This window comes from Giraffa tippelskirchi, chromosome 8, assembly GCF_054371585.1.
Source record: "Giraffa tippelskirchi isolate mGirTip1 chromosome 8, T2T-mGirTip1v1.2.pri, whole genome shotgun sequence".
Classification (NCBI taxonomy): domain Eukaryota; kingdom Metazoa; phylum Chordata; class Mammalia; order Artiodactyla; family Giraffidae; genus Giraffa; species Giraffa tippelskirchi.
The window spans coordinates 48,073,309-48,087,501 of NC_137282.1; the positions used below are offsets into that span (position 1 = coordinate 48,073,309).

The 14,193-nt window shown below is 45.6% G+C and overlaps 1 pseudogene across 1 annotated transcript; it reads right to left on the reverse strand.

The window, feature by feature from the left end:
• Positions 1–2,664: 2,664 nt before the first annotated feature.
• LOC145518636 (transcription initiation factor TFIID subunit 11 pseudogene) lies at positions 2,665–12,127 on the reverse strand (annotated as a pseudogene). The gene has a single exon (XR_014063053.1). The product of XR_014063053.1 is annotated as a transcription initiation factor TFIID subunit 11 pseudogene (transcript).
• Between the last annotated feature and the right edge of the window lie 2,066 nt (positions 12,128–14,193).

A 14,193-nucleotide genomic window follows, 5' to 3' on the forward strand; every position in this document is an offset into this window, starting at 1 on the left:
AAAAATATTTAAACCTCTTAAATTGTACCATTTGTCCATTAGAAGATAAATAACATATGTGCATTTTTGAAGTAGGATAAACAGAGAAAGAGGCTGTTCCTATACTATACTAAAAACTGTATTTTGAATCAGCATGATTAAAAAGTTGTTTACGTATAATGAAAATTAATCAACACCAAGTAAGTGAAGCAACTTGTACTATAAAATTTTGTTATTTGGGGTTTTTTAAATTTTATTTTCAACTGGAAATCAGGGTTAGAGCGCCTCTTCAAGCTCATGGTATTGAAAATATAGCCAAATCCAAAATAAATTTTGCCTCTAAATTCTTGCTTTAACTAGCATATAATTAAGTTAAATGTTTATATTCAAACTGATGGTTTCAAATGATATTTTAATATATTCTTATTATAGATGTTAATATGGTTTCTTATTGTAATATATTTAAAAGAATAATTCCCTTCTCACAAGGCCAAAAAATGGTTTCTGAAACTAATGGGGGGAAAAAATCTTTAGACAGGAAATAAAGAGTAAGCAGATATAGTTTATCAAAAAAGAAACAGAAGTCTGAAAGACTTATGAAAACTCTTCAGTAACCAGATGTGTGGTTAGTTGCTCAGTCCTATCTGACTCTTTGCAACCCTTTGGACTGTAGCCCACCAAGTTCCTCTGTCCACGGGACTTTTCAGGTAAGAATACTGTTGTGGGTTGCCATGCCCTCCTCCAGGACATTTTCCGTACCCAGGGATTGAACCCAACTCTCCTGGGTCTCCAGCATTGCAGATGGATTCTTTATTTACCTCCTGAGCCATCAGGGAAGCCTTCAGGAACCAGAAAGCACTTCAGTTTTGCAAGTCTTACTAAAATCCAGTAAGATACCTTTAGTCATAAGGTTGTGGAAAATATTTTTTCATTCAATTAGTTACACTCCAAGCCTCAATCAACTTATTTTTAACAGTAAGCATAGTCGTTTATGCTTGTGATAAATCTAGAAATAAATCTAGTTGCTATGTCAGCTCTTTTGAGATATAAATATTGGTTTCTCCTATCTATAAGAGAAAAATGGTTTTATTGAATCATTGGTGGTAAAGACAACAAAGCCAAAATTCTACTCATTTTCCCCCAAATTCCAAGAATATATGTTGATCTTAACCATAGATTAAACTAGAAAATTGCAAAATACCACTATTTTTTTTTTTTTTAATAACTTCATCCCCACTGGAATTTCTCTGGTTAGAAGAGAAAAATAATCATTAAGGGAGGAACACGCATCTCCTAAAAGCATGACTTAACAACCAGCAAATGCACAAATGCCATTAATTCAGGAAGAGTTTGCAGAAAGTTTCTAAGGATATATATGCATTCACACGTAGACAAATAAAAACCATAAATATGGGCACTAAGATACATGCTCTGGAATTCAAAGAAGTCACACACAATTGAAATGGCCAAAAATATAAACTTTAACAGTGTTTCTGTAAGCCGTCTTTGGAGAGCAATTCTTGTAACCTTAGTTGGATCTATCATGCCAGGATCCTAGTCAAAACAACCCCCTAATGGACTGTTTAACCTGAAATCATATAGACACAGTAAGATGATTGAGAACTAAATGAAAATTATTTAGTGTATTGTGTACACATCGTTTTAGATATGCTATTTTGAATTTTAATAAGTAAGAATAATCACGGTGTGATTGTAGTGTTAATGCTGCTGCTGCTGCTAAGTCGCTTCAGTCGTGTCTGACTCTGTGCGACCCCGTCGATGGCAGCCCACCAGGCTCCCCCGTCCCTGGGATTATCAAGGCAAGAATACTGGAGTGGGTTGCCATTACCTTCTCCAATGCATGAAAGTGAAAAGTGAAAATGAAGTTGCTCAGTCGTGTCCGACTCCTAGCGACCCCACAGACTGTAGCCTACCAGGCTCCTCCGTCCATGGGATTTTCCAGGCAAGAGTACTGGAGTGGGGTGCCATTGCCTTCTCCATAGTGTTAATGACTTCTTGCCAAAAAGCCAAAAGTCAGAGTCTTCACATAGAAAGAGAGTTATCATCTCAGTGTGAATCTCTCCTTTCCAAGAGATAGGCCTGCCTATTGTTGCTTATTTCTATATCCTTTGCTTCTTCACACCAAATGAACCGCTTCCTTGTATTAAACCAATATACTGATTGCATGCTGTTTTATTTGTCTGAATTTGCTCAAAGTCCAATTCTTAGAGTATATCTGCCTCAACCATCAATAGCTCTTGCTTTTATTTCAGTTTGTTTTGATACTGCCTTTTTCTATTTTTAATTACAACAAATAGGAAATCTGTACAAAGCTAGAAGCCCAGGAGGCATGACACTCCTGAGTAACTTTCTCGGAAGACTAATGTGTTTTGTTAATACCTTCTGTTATCACTTTTGATGGAGAAATTTTTTCATAACTTCAAAATCGGAAAAAAATAATATCTTTCAAGGGTAACCTAAAAATATCTTTATAATGGGCAAAAAAAAATTTCTTCTCTCATTGTGTCCTGTCTCACATTACAGAAGTGGCTGAAGTAAAACCTATTTCTTAGGATGTTGCTTCAAACTTTCAAATTCACATGTACAGATCACATGTTAACATGGCTTCTGGGGATTTTTTTGAAAGTATAGGAACTGTATTTGTTAGAAAACATTGCTATATGCTCCAGACAGATTACCAATATTTATTTATCAAGAAACTATTATACAACGAGTAACAACCATGTATTAATCAGCAGGAGGTTATACAAAGGAATGTAAGAGAAGATTTGTGAAGATTTGTGTAAAATGAAGTTGACAATCTGTTTATAAACATAGGAAACAAATTCACTAAAAGATAAACGGCATGAATGACAAATGAGGGGTATAGAGTCTTATATCTTCTTGACACTTTGTAAAGTACTCATATCTATTTTCATATTTAATTCTTATATGTTAACCTCATAATACAGGCAACTTCATATTAAGAAAGAAAACAATAAGGTTCAGAGAGGTGAAATTAGTTGCTCCAAGATACAGTTAATAAATATAAATGTTAGAATTGTTTCTTTCAAGTTATTTATTTGCTGAATAGAGTTTTTCCTACTATATCACTCTAATCAGTTAAAATGTAGTCAGGAAACAGATGGTGACAAGAAACTTTTCAGAAGAAATTTAACTCAGGAAAATTAATTACAACTATTAATTGTAAATGCTTATAGGCCAAACTACATGTTACAGGGAAAGGTGAGCCATGTCAGAGGTTAACATTGGCCACTACTCTCTCTAGGTCTGGAAGGACACTGAGATGCTATGATGATATCGCCATGGCCCAGTGGCCCTTTTGCCTGAACAGAACTAGTCCTATGTAAAAGATGCCCAGTAGGTCCAAGGATGGGCTTCCAAGAGGAAGCTAGAACCCCAAAGAAGTCATCACCTAAAGCATGTGAGAGAGAATGCAGAGGGAATAAAAAGAAAGTAAGACACTGGAGCCAAAGATCAAGTACTCAGTAAGTCTATTTCCAGGAAGTGAACCTGATACAACAGACATAACATTCTAGGGACTGAGTTTTAAGAAAAATAGTAATCTCTTTCATATTTGTGGAAAAAGACAAATAATTTCTGTCCATATTAAGAAATTGAAGTACCAATGTGTTATGGATTAGATGGTGCTGTCTAGGCTAATTGATCAGGCATTGGGTCAACTTTGGGCTGGCCGCAGTCGTCTTTCCAGGTAGTGGTCTTTGCTGCATACTCGAGATCATGGTTCTAGTGTCCAATTTGTCTTCTCTGTGAATGTAAGATACCAGATTCAAGATGATGGTGCTCCAATAGCTCTTTTAGCAGCAGTAAGGTCTTCTCCAATGTCAGCAGCTCAGACAAGCCTATTAGGATCTATAACTAACTTCCTATTTTCTCTCATTTTACAGTCTTCCCTCCATTGCCTTCCATTAGCCTCACATGGAGGGAAGCCATTTACCAAGGCAGATTGGCAAACACACTGGCAAGGACCAGCTCTGAGATACAGAACATAACCAAGAAAGGGTAGTATATGGTACTGAAAGTGAACAGGTGATAACTCACTCAATTTTATTGGTGATTTTAGGGGAAGAAATGGTCATTTGGTGCTTAAAAAAAAAAGATCAGAATAATTTGATGGTAATGATGAACTCTGATGTAGGTCTTGAATAGCATCTTGTAAATGTGGAAAGAAGAGGGGAAGATGCAGTAGGAAAGTAAGAGAATAATCAAGTTACAGAGTCCAAGAAAAAAATATATCTGAAAATAATGATTTAAACAGTTGGTAGAAATATTTGCAGCTTGAGACTGAGTAAAGAGATTGAGATTACACCAAAGAAAGGTTCAAAGTATAGACCAAGGTAAAGATGTTAAAGACATTGAGAGTACAAATGGATAACAAACAAGGACCTACTGTAGAGCACAGGGAACTCTGCTCAATGTCCTGTGGCAGCCTGGATGGGAGGGGAGTTTGGGGGAGAACGGATGCATGCATGTGTATGGCTGAGTCCCTTCACTGTTCACCTGAAACCATCACAACATTGTTAATTGGCTACACCCCAATATAAAATAAAAAGAGTTTAAAAAATAAAATATACAACGGAGAGGGAGCAAAGACAGTCAGTGTGCAGTGCAATAGCAGGAACTCTGGCCAATTAGAAGGAGAATGAGACAACGGAAGTAGTGGGAAGCCCAAGCAAATGTGTCAGATAAAGCAAAGTTTTGAATTGCTGGTCAACTTAACCACTCACAACTGAATCTATCCACTTGTCTCTGTTGCCATAGGGAGGACCTCAATCCAAACAACAATCATTCACCACAGGGGTGCATTCAGTTTCCAGGTAGCTTTCCCACAGCTCTTTTTATATGCCACCTGCATCCTAGTCCACAGAGTAGCCAACATGATCTTGCACATTTTTAACTGAATCTAATCATCCCTCAGCTTGGAATGCTTCACTTGTGCCCTGTTGCATTTAAAATCAGAATTTTTACAATGCTAAATTCCCCATGATATGATCCCGCATCCCTCTCCACCTCCTCCCATATTATACTTTCTCTTGTTCCCCCTGCTGTAGTCACGTTGGGGTCCGCTTCTCTCCTCAACTATGCGTGTTACTCAAGGCTACTGTTCAATTCTCTAGAGACACTTTCCTTCTTCCCCATTCTTCCACTCAAATAAGGAAAATAAGGCTTTCAACTTCAGGTCAAAAGACATACCTTCAGGAAAGACATACCTGATTATCCAAACTAAATAATTTCTCTTTCAGATACTTTTTATACAGGCTTCAAAATGCTATCGCATTTGGTAGTGAGTAATGTATGAATAGAGATGCCAGAAAAAGAGGAGTCACAAACAACCCACATTTCTGACTAGCATAGTGATTGAGTGGTAAGAAGGACATATAGGGAGGAAAAAATTTATTTGGTGACAAAGACCAGGAATTGAGCTTCGGACTTATGGATACTGAGGTACCTTTTTGACAAGCAGATGTGATTATTAGATAAGAGTTTTTGATGTTCTAGTCTAGATCACAGAGAAGAAATCAAATCAGGTGTCCCTAAGACATCCTGGCATGTTAGCCAGTTAAAATCCAAGCTGGACCTCACCCATCTCCCACTAGAGCCTACATGATCCTCAAGCTATGTCATGAGTTCTCTTCACCCTTTTATTTCCTTCCTAGGTGATTTCCTCCCCTTCTCCAGGATTTAAAATTTTATCTTTATAAACATAACCCTAAATTTCATACTTCAACCTGATTTCTCCTCTGGGCACCAGAATTTGAAGAGAGTAATACTAATAGAATCCTGAAATACATTGAGGAGACCAAAAATATTCTAGGAACTTAGTTGGGAATTTTAAGTCAACAAGGAAAGTAAAACACCAAGATAACAAAAATAATGATAGATTATGTGCATTATAAATCACTTATATACTTCTAAATTGTGACAAATATCATGAGAAAAAATTAAAATGAGGATAACAAGTGGAAGCCCACAACTTTTAAGTAGGTCAGAGGTGTAAGGAAGGTCTTTCTGAATTTAACTTAATTTGGGAAATGAGAGGAAGCAGATTCCCAAGCATGATTACGTGTGGACAAAGGCAAGAAAGAATAGTCAGGTGAAACACACTTTTCAGACAGAAATACAATACGTATGAATGCTTCAAAGTGAGAAGACTTGTGAGACTGAAAAAATTCCTGCATTTGAGGGAAACTGTAGCCAATGATAGAGGTAGGAGAGGTTGGCAAGGCTGAAATAATGAGGATCATCCAAGTTCATCACCTCTTGTTGTTCAGTTGCCCAGTCATGTCTCTTTGCAACCCTATGGACTGCAGCACACCAGGCCTTCCTGTCCCTCACCATCTCCCGAAGCTTTCCCCAGGTAATGTCCATTGCATCAGTGATGCCATCCAGCCTTCTCATTCTCTGATGCCCTCTTTTCCTTCTGCCTTCAATCTTTCCCAGCATCAGGGTCTTTTCCAATGAGTGGGTTGTTTCCATCAGGTGATGAAAATACTGGAGCTTCAGCATCAGTTCCTCCAATGAGTATTCAGGGTCGGTTTCCCTTAAAATTGACTGGTTTGACCTCCCTGTTGTCCAAGGTGCTCTCAGGAGTCTTTTCCAGCACCTCTTTACCCACTTATATCTTAGCCGAATGCCCCATCATCATCATCAACCTCCATCTTTCCTCTGGAGGTGGATCTCCTATCACTCCACTCCCACACACTATGCTATGGCTATACATGCTTTCTCTTTGCTGAAACATTCTTTTCTATTACCTCCCCTTTCTCTACCTTTCAGTCTTTGACTCTTCCGACTTCACCCACAAAATCAAATAGCAAGCAGAAGCAGTTACCCCATCCTTCTATGACTGCACTACAATACTTTATCCATACCTCTACTTTAATGCTTGCTGCAATATATATGCAATTTATCTTTTACATACTACTTGAATATAGTATCCTCTGTAAATCATTATTTAACCATATCTTATTTATAGTGTATCCTCAGTGCTTAGTCTTGGCAAATAATCAACAAATGTTCCTTCAAAAAAGGACATATTTGTAGGCAAGAGATAAATATTAATGGTCTAAAACATTTGTTTGAGTGGATGCAAGCTGTATGGATTACATCAGAAAATAATATAATAATCAACTTCATGTTTTAAAATCTGCACATAAGGAATTGGGCAATTTTCATTTTCAGAGCTAAAAGAAATATATGCTTCTTCTTGGCCACTATATTGAGGAAGATAGTGACTCTTCATGCCAGTCTCAGTCTTTGAAACACCAGTATAAAGGTCTTTTCTTGCTCCTATTGAGTCTTCTTTCTATTCCCTATCTCATATGCTCATTCACATCTCTTTATTATTTGGATTATATTCAGCAAATAAGTAGAACTAATGTGGTAGCACAAACATTGCAGAGAAAAAAGCAAATCCCAGTTCAGTTCAACTGCCTCCTCCATCCAAGGCAAACTATGTGAAAAGCCATAATTCTCAGCACCATTCAGTTCCAACTAAGCACTAACATTAGAGGACTTTCTACCATTCTATATTATATTGTACTTCTATGGGGAAAGCTAGAGCTACAAAGTGTCTTCACCATCCAAAACAAGACTCTCTACATGGGTCATTTTCGAGCAACTCAGAAAAACAAGAGAGCGCAATAACTCTGATGAAACGGTCATGCAGGCAACCATGAAAGAGGATTGTTTGGGTTGTGAACATAACTAACATGCAAGTTTGCCAGGGACAGCAATGGAGAGTCTGCAACCACAGACTGGTTTAGTTAACTTGGAACGTTTGCCTTTGGAGCTTAACAGGCAGATCTCACCTTGACCAGACTACTCATTTCCTCCGAGGGCCCACACTATTTGTCTCCTAACCCGGTCCGGACATACCACTACCTGATGCCCCAGGATGCATCAGGTAACAAATGATTCCAAAATTAGGAGCATTCTAGCACCAAACCTATGTGTGCTCATGGTTTGTCCTGTGAGCACACACACTGTTTCATTCTTTGGGCAAACTGAAGGTTACAGGGTATGGAAATTGCCCCAGAGATGGGTGAGAAGTGGGAGACATGGGTGGAATGAAAGCCTGAGGGTTAAGAGGCTGGTGAGCCAGGGGGCCTGGTTCCTCGGAAACAGGCCCTTCCAGACTCAGGCCTAGAAGAAGAGAAACTTCTTGTGCTTGATGCGGGGCATATACCCCTTTTCGCCTAGCCTGCGAATGCAGGCTCCCTCAGATGCTTGGGTTGGAGTGGAGTCGTCTTGCATCAATCTCAAACAGGAACAGGGCCTCTTCCACCAACTCCCCAATGAAGATCTTGGCCATTCCCGACATGGCTATGATTACGATCAGGACACCGGCATGCCAGTCATGGCCTGGTTCAGATGTTGGATGGTGGCCTTGGGGAAGGCTGAACGGTGAAACACTTAGTTCAGCTGCTCCGTCAAGCAGCCAAGAGGGTTCTCATCTTCTGGGCCTCCTCTTGGTCCACTTTCTGTTGCCTGGCTTTCTCGCTCTCAGCGTCCACTTTTCGTCTCTTGGCCGCAAGGGGACGTGAGGAGGAGTCCTCCTTTTCACCTGCCCTTGGCTGCGGGCAGTTCTGACGTCTGAGCCCCCCCACCTTCCTCGTCAGAGGCCTCACTGGCTTCCTGGGCTGGGTCCCGTGGCAGGATACGGCCTGGGTGGCTGAGGTCTGAGCCTGAGGGCACGCCTGGTGCTTCCCAGACGCACTGGCGTTCTCCATCCCAGCTCTGGTACCAAGTCCCCTAGTTCAGAAAGCTCGGGCCCTGGGTCCTCTCTGAGGCAAAATCAGCGGGAGAGAAATGCCCTCAGCCTCAGTGTCCTCAGAGGAAGCATCCGCCTGAGTCATGCCTGGGCCCAGCCCCTTTATATAAGGGTCTGGGGGGACCTGAAGCCACGCCCACCCGGAAGTCGGGTAATCCTCTCAGCCAATCCTGCACAGCGGGAGGGAGGCGGGCTGGGCTCCTCCCGCTGCCCCAGGCAAAGGGCGGGGCCGGGGTGTGCTGCCCTGGGCCATGGGAGGGCCAGTCCCAGCAGTCTCCTAGGATTTCTCCTGACTCAGAGTTCCTGAACCCTTCATCTTGAGCCACGATGGAAATGTAGACATGTCCTCAGAAGACCTGTCTCTCAAAGCTGCCTCTTGAAAGCCTTCCAGCAGCCAGCCCAAGAGCCCAAGTCCTCTCTCCACTACACCTCAGAGCAGACTGGCTGGCTTGTGGGGTGATAGCGAATCCAGAAAGCCCAGGGAGTTCTGCTCTGGAAGACTTTCCTGCCATTCGAGGGTGGCCCCTGACCATCCTCTCCCCGATGACACAGACATGAAGATAGGTCAGCAGGCCTATGGGGGAGGCTTCCACCTTGCTCTGGAAATGCTCTTCAATTTGCCCAGCGGAAAAAGCAATCAGTCCCCCCACCCTCTTCCACCCACTTCCCTCCTCTCACCTCTCAACACCCTCCTGCTTCTCTCCCTCTTATTCCCCCACACCAGCCACACAAATCCACTCCCCAACCAGACAAACCTTCCCCTACCATCCTGATCAAGACATCCAACCCAGAAGTAGGGTGGCTGTGTTGGGGGTGGGTGGGGTACAGACGTTCACTTCAGGAAGAAGCCACCTCTACACACTCTCTTCCCCAAGGTTCATCTCTTCCATGAGGAATCGCCATCCCTGAGCTCTATTCCCTGGAGTTTTCACAAAGCCTCCAGAGTCGAGGCACGCATCTCTCAATAGAGCCAGGCCAGGAAGGAATGGCCTTTCTCTGACCTCCACCTGCTCTCTGCTCCGCCTGGTCCACACTTCCTCTGTCCGAATCCCTGACCTCAGTAAAGGTTTTCAGGGTCACCAGGGCTTAAGTCTATCCCCTGTGTCCCTATTCTGGGACGGCTGAGATCTGTGGCCATTTCCCCATTGGTTCTTTTCCCGTGTAAGTATGCCTTTGGAGTTCAACCCACCCTTCCGGACTTGGCCTGATAACTCAGTTCCCTCGAGTGCCAATGGTAGTAGTCCTGCTTATGGAGTTGCCAAGCACGATCCATTCACCTCTCATCCCCAGGCTCCGAGGGGTGTTTGGTTGCTGCTGACTTCCAGCACTTTGGAAGGCATATTCGAGGTAGGAGTCCTGTGTGCACAGCATGTCCTGTGGGCCCACACACTGTACCCACCTTTGAGAGAAACTCAAGGTAGAAGGGCCCCCATGGGAATGAAGACGCCAGGGGAATGAAGGTCCACGTGGCCCTGAGTTTCTGATCGGCCATCCGCCGAAGACAGGAGGCTTTCTTCCAGATTTGAACTCCTGGACACCGTCTCTTAACTTGGAGTGACCTGGGGCATGAGGTAGCCCCACTGGCCCAATGGAGCAATCGTGTGGACAGGACAGAGGCTTGCCTCTTCCCGGATCTACCTGGGAGAACTTCGCTGCTTCATCACTTTTCTGGTGCGAGGGTCTCAGCTCTGATTCTTTGCAAGAGGGTCCTAATCCAGTCTCCTGGCCCCGCCTGCCCAAATGTGATCAGGAATTGGTGAGTGGGGGACTTGGTCAAAGGCTGGGATCTCACTCCTCACCCCCTACCCCTGGAAGGATTCTCTGAGGTTTCCTTTTGGGACCGCGGAAGGCTCGGGGATCCCATCCCCTGGCCTTTGAAGGCAGAGACTGCCCCGGACACCTGGGAGACAGCGCATCCAGAAGCCTAGGCTTTCTCTTGCCCACAGCCAGATGTGGTTGGCTGAAAGGCACTGAAGCGCACTGGCGTCTCTCTGCGTGTGAGATCGTCTGGTGTCCTCTGGGAAGGCCTTGCCTCCGCGGAGGAACACCAAGGCTTTGCTCCTTCAGTGAGTTTGAAAGAATTCCCTGGGCTTCCGGCTCCTGGACGGCATATTACAGAGGTTCTCATATGTCGCCTGGATGGGTTTGCTAGAATTCCCTGAGTGAAACCACCAGGGCCTGGTATTCCCAGTCAGGCATGGTTACAGTGTATGGATTCAGCTTCTCTGATACACAAGCAGGCGCCATTTCAGGGGTCTGTTCTCACGGGTGCGTTGCGGCAGGTCGTGTCTCTCAAGGAATCCGACTTTGGGTCTCAGGTCTCTCGCCAGCATGCCTCCGGGCGAGAGAGGCTTTTGCATGTTACAGGTTTTTTCAAAGGAGCAGCTAGAGGTGCTGGGTGTCCTCTCTCCCCTTTGAGGCAGTTGATCCATCCTGGTGAAGTCCTCTGGTGGAATGGCCACGGGATTCCGGAGCTGCCTCAGGGATGGGGCAGGGGTGCGGTATGGCGAACGCAATGAAAGAAAGCCTGACGGTTAAGAGGCTGGTCGGCTGGAGGGCCCGGTTCCTCAGGAACAGGCCCTTCCGGACTCAGGCCTAGAAGAAGAGGATCTTGTGGTTGGTGCTGGGCATTTGTCCCTTTTCGCGTAGCCTGCGAACAGCCGCCCTCAGATGCTTGGGTTGTAGTGGGGGCGTCTCGCCCCACTTCTCACACACGTCTAGGGCCTCTTCCACCACCTCCCCGACGAAGACCTTGGCTATTCCAGACATGGCGATGACCACGTTCTGGGACACCGGCGTGCCGGCCACGGCCTGGATCAGACGTTTGATGGTGGCTTTGGGGAAGGCTGAGCAGCGAAACACTTGGTAACGGTTCAGCTGCTCTTCGCTCATAGCAGCCACGAGGGTTCTCATCTTCTGGGCCTCCTCTTCGTCCACTTCCCGTTGCCTGGCTCTCTTGCCCTTGGTGTCCACTGTCCGTCTCTTGGCTGCAGGGGGATATGAGGAGGAGTCCTCCTCTTCACCTGCCCTTGGCTGCGGGCAGTCCTGACGCGTGGGCTCACCGCCTTCCTCATCAGAGGCTTTCCTGGCTTCCTGGGCTGGGTCCCGCGGCAGGATTCGGCCTGGGTCGCTGGGTTCCGGGCCCAGGGGCACGCCTGGTGCCTCCCGCGACACACCCAGGTCCGGACCTTGGTCCCAGAGCCACGCCCTGGCCTTGTCCATCCCGGCGCTGGGTCAAAGACGCTAGCTCAGAAAGCTGGGCCCTGGGCCCTCCTGCTGCAGAGTCAGAGGCTGAGAAACACCGTCACTCACAATCCACTCAGAGCCAGGATCTGCCCGAAACAGGCCTGGGCGCAGCCCCTTTATATAAGCCTCGGACTTAAGCCCCGCCCACCCGGAAGTCAGATGATTCCTCAGTAGCCCCCGCACAGCAGGGGGCTGGGCTCCTCCCACTGCCCCAGGCAAAGGCAGGGCCAGGGTGTGCTTCCCTGGGCCGCAGACGGGGGTAGGCTGCCGGCAGTCTCCCAGGATTCCTCCTGCCTCAGAGTTTCTGAACCCTTCATCTTGGGCCACAATGGAAATGTAGACATGTCCTCAGAAGACCTGTCTCTCAAAGCTGCCTCTTGAAAGCCTTCCAGCAGCCAGCCCAAGAGCCCAAGTCCTCTCTCCACTACTCCTCAGAGCAGACTGGCTGGCTTGTGGGGTGATGGCGAATCCAGAAAGCCCAGAGAGTTCACTGCTCTGGGAGATTTTCCTGCCATTCGAGGGTGGCCCCTGACCATCCTCTCCCCAATGACACAGACATGAAGATAGGTCGGCAGGCCTATGGGGGAGTCTTCCACCTTGCTTTGGAAATGCTCTTCTATTTGCCTAGGGGCAAAAGCAATCAGATTCCCCGCCTTCCACCCGCTTCCCCTCCCAACACCCTCCTAAGGAGGGAGAGAACTCCCTCCTATTCCCCCACGCCAGCCACACAAATCCACTCCCTGCCCAAGCGAAGCTTTCCCTACCATCCTGATCAAGACATCCAACCCAGAAGTAGGGTGGCCGTGGTAGGGATGGGTGGGGTACAGACGTTCACTTTGGGAAGAAGCCACCTCTACACATCCTCTTCCCCAGGGTCCATCACTTCCATGAGGAATCGCCATCCCTGAGCTCTATTCCCTGGAGTTTTCACAACACCTCCTGAGTCGAGGCACGCAGCCCCAGTAGAACAAGACCGGGGAGGAATGGGCTGTCTCTGACCTCCACTGGCTCTCCACCTGGTCCAACCTTCTGTCCAAATCCCTGGCCTCGGTAGAGGTTTTCAGGGTCGCCAGGGCTTAAGTTTCTCCCCAATGTCCCTATCCTGGTTCAGCTGAGATCTGTGGCCATTTCCCCATGGGTTCCTTTCCCGAGGTAAGTATGCCTTTGGAGTTCAACCCGCCCCTTCTGACTTGTCCTGATGACTCACTTCCTTCGAGTGCAGACGCTATTAGTCCTGCTTATGGAGGTATGGGGATCAGGGTGAAAGAAAGTCTGAGCGTTAATAGACTGGTCTGTTAACTTGGTGTGACCTGGGGCATGAGGTAGGCCTGCCGGCCCGTTGGAGCAAAAATGGCTGAGATCTCTGACCATTTCCCCGACGGTTCCTTTCCCTTTGTAATCATGCCTCTGAAATTCTGCTTGCTGTTCTGATCTTGATCTGATGACTGACTTCCTTATCCTGTGTTTGGAGGTACCAAGCACGATTCATTGATCTTTCTTCCCAATACCATGTCGGGCATTGTGGCTGCTTACTTCCAGCAGTTTCAAATGCAGATTCCTCTGTGAGCAGGTTGTCCTGTGCGCCCCCCACTGTCGCCTCTTTTGGACCAAAGTCAAGAACTTAAAAATCAGGACAAGAACACTTGCCCCTTAGGATAATATAACCACCCTCTTTCTAGAGTCAACTTCCTCGATGTACTGGCCGTTCTTCTGCAAGGCCTCACATCACGGATGGGTTCACCCGCGCCAGCGTATTTTCTCACACTTCTGGAGGCTGGATCATCCCAGATCAGGGTTGGAGCAGGGTTTGTGGCTCTTTCCTTTGATGCACCTGACCAACTTCTCACTGTGTCATGGCATGACCTTGGCTCTGTCAGATGATGAATCCCAGACACCTCTACCTCTTCTATGAAGGACACCCTAGCAATTGGAGTCATGTCCCTCTGTAATGGATGGAGATTCTGAGACTGCAACCTCTGTGATACTTTGATCTAGACCTCTTTTCATCTAAATTTTCTAAGTTATTGATGTTTTAAGCACTGTGCTTATTAACTTTTTATTTTGTCAACTTGACTCAATTAGGGAATTGTCGGTCAGGTGGTATATAGTATTTCTGAGTTTGTAGTTTTGTTTTTGGAAAATATTTTTGTCTA